Here is a 6,166-nt window from a genome sequence, read left to right on the forward strand (position 1 = left end):
TGAGCAATATTAGCCCTAGTAAGGGTTTTAGAACTTCAATTATATATGACAATCAATTTTGGGGCATTTTTCTATGTATAACTATGAAGCAACTCTATTCAAGGAGCAAAAATTCGGTGCCGCAATCGCGAAAGGACGCTCTGAAGTCAGAACGCTTCACTGTCGCTTTTTGGGTCAGCCATATTTAAATTTCCGAACACTCTTCGATTTCTCCCGACCTCCCCGACCCGATTGTCTTAAATGAGAAAGAGAGGAAAGAAGATGAATCACGCCACTTTTTATGTTAATTAGGTCAATGACATCAAAACGATTGAGAATCACGTGGCTCCTTTTTCTATCAAGGCCACCAGACTATAACACATGGCAGCCATGTCTGAACAAACCTCATATGGTAAGTTGCACTTCCCCTGTCCCCGATTCGTTTCCTTTGCGATCTATGTTAATGAAATTGGGGTAGTACATACACGAGACTATAAAAGTTTCTTGGTGAAAACACTTTCAAACGGCAACCGCCGTTTTTTCAACAGCTCAGAATAGGACGTTGTGTGACCTGGAAGTCAAAGGTCATGTATTCGAGGATGTTGTAGAGATCGCGGGGATTAGGGAGCGACGACGTTGGCCATGCAAGGAAGCAGAACACAGTATTTATCCGCAACAGAAAAATACGGTATTTATCCGCAACCCCCGTAGTTCGAGTACAACGTAGTGCGTCAGAATTTCTCCGCATCAGAACACAGTATTTATCCTCAACAGAAAAATAACAGTATTTATCCATCCGCAACCCCGGGGTCAATAATAGTTCGAGCATAAAGTAGTGCGTCACAGTACACGGAAGAGACTTAGGAATTCTTCCGTTAACGTCAGCGAGGCGAAACCTGTGATAAATGGTAAAGAAATGCGTCAGTTGTGAGACTACATGACTTGGATTACGTTTTTTTTTTTTGTTTGGTCAGGTTCCACTTATTGCTGTGCGCCGGTTGCAGTAGGGTGACCTCCGCTGGGGGCCATTTATGAGTCACTTTCAAAAGAGAACGAGCATGCAAACTAGCTTTAGCTCATTTTCACATATTTTGTAAATTGTGCCCTGAATTTTAACATATGCAACGCTCGTTGATTGCGTGTGCACCCTGCAATAAATTGTGTAAGGCGTCAAATCTTCTCACTTTGGTGTTCTTAAAAATGCATATTTCCATGGCAAAAAAAAAATGTGCTCTGTTACCTCTAGGATGGGAAGCTTGACCAAATGAGAACTACCTCTTTTAGTTCACGCTCAAACCATCTGCCTTCTCTTTGTTGAAGATGGCGATCTCTAGCATTGGTACCAGTTTGGTAGAAGTTTGACAGTCGCTTAGAAAGTTTGCAATGAGGCATATCTATATATTATAAGCCAGAAGTCTTTTTCGGATGTTTGCTAAACACAAACACCCACAACCAGTGATATAGTGTATCTTTGTTTGACAATTAAACACACCCATTTAACATTGACAGCATTCAGCCCGAAGGATATGAAAGTAGGGGAAGTGACAGCCAATAGGCGCGCGATATTTATTACCATCGATTACCTGATTGGTCAACTCGGGTACAGCCAATGAGGAAGCGCCTAATTTCCTAAACTTCCCGTTTTGGTAATCAGTCTTTCACAGAGCGCCCCATAGCACATCCTGCAGTCTTTCGCACGGGTCAAAATTATCAAGACGTTATAGATTACTTGGTATTCGTGCTGTGTCTTCCATTTGCCACAGGCCACAGTAAGTAAATCTTATGGATGACATCCACAGCATACTACAAAAATAATGAGATGGGGCGAAAAAAACAAGATGGGTGAAAACCAAGATGGCTAAATTTGTCAAATGGACGCCATAGACGCTGTAACAAGATTTGAACAACAAGGCATTCATTCCTGTATCCAAGAAGAATATTAATGTAGCAAACGTGACGCTAGTGTGGTAGACTGCCATCACTTATCATGTTGGCAGCTACACTTGTGACTCCCTTAGTGGCTCCACTTTTACAACTATCCAACTATTTTCTACATCTACAGCCATGGCTACCACGCTACTGTCACAAGTTTATGCAAGCACAATCATTCATCTGTGGTAAATGTTATGGCCTGAGCGACCTCATAAACAGAACTCGCTCTGCGGCCTCGCAAATTGGATTTGTGTTACCTAGCTTCACTTCATTATTGGAATATTATTGAAAATTTAAAAGAATGTCATTGAATATGTAACAAAACATACAAGGCGTAAATAGATTTGCTTTTTTACTATAGATGGAATTTGCTGAGCGTCCTGACAAATTGCTTGGCCGCAGCGAGTTCTCAGCGAGGTCGTAGCAAGGTCATTGCGAGATCGCCTAGGTAGTGGACTGGGGGTGTAAAAGAAAAGGTGGCTGTAAGAGCGATAACATGCAAGAGATGACCTTTTTCCTTGTTTACCCTCCAGGATATTTCTTGGAAGCTCGCTAAGGCGTCCTTCTTAGACTAGTACAAGGGGTTACCAAGCCATTTATTTATGTAACGCTCGTTAACCTTTAGCTTTATCCACGGGATAACCTATATCCGTTGTTTTAAAGACTTTTTTCCTTGCTGACGCTCCAGGATATTTCTTGGAAGTTCGCTGTTATTTCCGTGTTCTTCTCAAACTAAATACTAGAGGTTACCAAACCCAGCTGTGAACGTATCACTTCAACTCAACGGCGTAACCCATGTCCGTTGTTTTTAAAGACATTAAAAGTATTCAGGAATATCAAGTCAATGGGCGGTGGTTTTAAACGGAATTTTTATCCAAATATTGTAGCTTGAAGCCATCGTCAACTTGATTCCCCTAAATACACACTGCTTTTATCATTGAAGAGATTCATTAGTCACGTATGTAAACAGTTAAAAGAATTTGTCATCAATCAGGAGGTATGTGTATTTACCTGTCAAAACTAGTCACTTATTGATGAAAAGTTCTATTAACGTAACACAGCTTTTAATATGGTACCACGCAAATAAAGGTAAACTTGCGTTAGAGTCGATCTGCAATACAAAGTTACTCACAATTCTAACAAGTGTTCAAAGTCAGATGCACTTAGTTCTCGCTTGCTTTGGCTTTCAAATACACGCTTTCTGACTAATCATGGTTAACAATTGCATCTCACAATTCAGCTAATCAAGTTATTATTCCCTGGCTGCGAGCGCTAATGATAGATCACTAGGATCATAAGATTATATAATAAGCATAATGATACCTTACTGTTAATCCAGGATTCCGTTAAGGGTGTAATTCTTTTGCGTTTTCTTGACGGGTTAGTTAGCTAGGATTGTTATGTGATGAGGAAATGATAGTATTGAGAGTATGATGTGATTAGAATTCTCAGTAGGCCACTTATCTAGGTAGACAGGCGTGCTGGGCGATTTCTTCATCAGAATGCACTGCCAGCAGTCCACACGCTTTTGTGATTGCGTAAGACATTCAAGTTCGTATGAATTCCTCGTTGGCAAATTCTTTGGCCTTAAGGTAATAGTTTGTGGAGAAGAAATTATCTTTCACTTTTGAATCACCATTGCGAAGACGGTTTCTCAAATTGAAAAGAAAATTTACTTAATCTGTCTTCATACTTTAAAGAGTATCAATACGCAACTCATACGGACTTGAATATACACACAAATGTGAACCGGGCTTAGAAGCAGGTGCGGCGAAACTGCCTTTACCGACATAAAGACCTTAGCCCATGTTGCAAATTACACCCGATGATACTCAAAGAAACAGTTACACAAACAACTGGACTAAATTTGGAAACGGTCAGGCTTTTTTAGACAGCATCCACTATCTTTCGTTAGTGACTGAACGAAAATCTGGTGTTGTCAGCTTTTAAAAAACAAAGTCTGAATTGATATTTTCATGAGGCAAATGCAATTGTAAGATGGTGCGAGAGAAGACAAAGTCAAAACAAGGTTGTATGCTAATGGCGCCATGAGCTCACGTTGTTTTAAGTACAGGAGCTAATGCTGTCTCGTAGTGATGGTAGGGCTAGGTCCCAGGTACAGGAAAGTTCGAATAGTAAGCCTCTTTTCCGGTTGAAGGTGAAATAAATTATCGTACAATCCCCTGTACGCCCTTAGGACATGTTGATTTGATTATATGGTTGACATTTTTTCGTTTGAACCTTTAATGAGAAGCTCAAATCGGCCTACAGGCCGCTGTTCAGGCCATGAAGGAGGTAAGGGTCAGATAAAATATAGTGGAGATCCGCGTTCTGAAAAATAATCAATTTTCGGCCATTTCCACACAAAAATTTCAACCATACTCTTAAAGAAACTTCAAAATAAGCAAATATATGCCGTGAAAAATACATTTCGGAAAATGTATAGAACACTCCAAGGTAGAAGAAGGTGGTGAAAGAACAAAAATGTAGAATCTGCTGATCAGTATACTATTTTAAGGCAACTTTTTTTGGTAAACTTTTTTATATGCACGCTCGCATCAGTTTTTTGATTCCCTTAGTATGCCATCCATATAATCAAATAAACATGGCCTTATCTAATATTCTTCTTTCTTATCTTGTTCTATTTTTAAAGCATATGAGATGAAGCATATATGAGATGAAGCATATGTCGTAACAGCCTCATAAATACCTCCGAGCGACGAGAGACATGCTCCGGTAATTCAAATAAAGGCGAAGCAATGAACCTCTTCAGAATAAATGGTACAAGGCGCGCTTACAATGGGTCTCTTGGGTAATACATGTAATAGTCAGGTTATGCTTCGGGGGTAGATTGCAAAGCAACGAACACGTAATTCCTCTCAACCTGATCACTTTTAACCCGCAAACACCCCCAAAGGGATCCGTTTGGACCCCAGACGTATATTTTCGAAGTGCCATTTGAACTATTTTAATCCCCAGGAAATTCCTGCCGTGGGTTTGCCAGTTTAAACATATATCTAAGGTAATCTCTCCTATATTTTTACGATGAAGGTCACAATAGTGTTTTGTTACAATACCGAAAAGTACAGAGGGAAAAGACTGTGTTGAGTCCTGGTGGGGCCCACAAAATTTGCAGTTTTCGAAACATAATTCTTTTTGGTTTTTCTCAATAGTTACATTCTCGGAAGAATAATCACTTCCATACTAACTTGTGTCTCACTTGCGTCGCACTTGCGTCACTGTGGGGTTTGAAAGATACTCAACGACTTTCAGAGATAAAGAACGAGTTTTGTTACTTTTTGCGTATTGTGTCGTCTTCTAATTCATACTTTTACGTATTACGGAATGTCCTATAGAAAAAAAAAACAGTGACACAGCGAACGAACCCCGCAGTGACGCAAGCTTGCCGCAAGTGCAATGAGATTGCACCTTAAGTAGCAAAAATGCTTCCGAAGAAGTGTACAAAAAATGATGTATGAAAAAGACAAAAAGGCTCGTTAACGGTTTGGACTCCGCTTGGTTATTTTAGTCCTCAAAAAATGTTCGGGTGTCTGAAGGTCAAAGTAAGTGCTTTTGTCTTCGGCTTTGTCTATAGGCAATCCATATATAGCTTCTCCAATCGAAAGTACAAAATTGTTTTCCCCACTTCGAAGCCCACAGGCACAGAAAATTGCCTTTCGATCTTATCAGTAATACTGCGGTGTAGATGAACTGTAGTCTGAACAACACCCCCCCCCCCCCTACAGCACGTAACAACCTTATTCATAGCTGATGAAAACTGGCGGATGCCTTCTCACTAAACAAAATATAGTAGTGCGCGTATAATTCATCATACCTAACATGGTAGAGCTACAATGTATCTTCCGTGTCATCATATCTACCAAGTAAAAACTAAAGTTAATGAACCGTAACACTATATGGACCAGTGGAGAATGAAGGCTTTCGCGAAGTGCCTTCTTCATTTTGTCAAAGTTTCAGTAGAATTGTAAATACATTCTAATTCGCGGTGATGAGAAAATAGACTGTTTTCCGTGGTTTTTACTCGCAATATTTCAAAGTAATGGATCTGATGCAAGCAAATAACTTCCAAAACGCGAATCTAACTAGATATTGGTGATATCTTTGAATGAATCTGAATTCGTGCATGTATCAGACTCTATGCATGTACCAACTATCGTATCGCATTTGATTTTCTATTTTGATGTTTAAGATTTTTGCACCTCTCCTTCGATGTGTTTCACATTTGTGTGCAAGT

The 6,166-nt window shown here is 39.8% G+C and overlaps 1 protein-coding gene across 1 annotated transcript in view; it reads right to left on the minus strand.

Annotated features, from left to right (window-relative positions):
- LOC118418394 (prokineticin receptor 2-like) overlaps positions 1–6,166 on the minus strand; it is a 57,345-nt gene that overhangs the window by 5,067 nt on the left and 46,112 nt on the right. The gene's annotated exons all lie outside the window — the stretch shown is intronic.

Source organism: Branchiostoma floridae, chromosome 6 (assembly GCF_000003815.2).
Source record: "Branchiostoma floridae strain S238N-H82 chromosome 6, Bfl_VNyyK, whole genome shotgun sequence".
In the NCBI taxonomy this organism is placed as follows: domain Eukaryota; kingdom Metazoa; phylum Chordata; class Leptocardii; order Amphioxiformes; family Branchiostomatidae; genus Branchiostoma; species Branchiostoma floridae.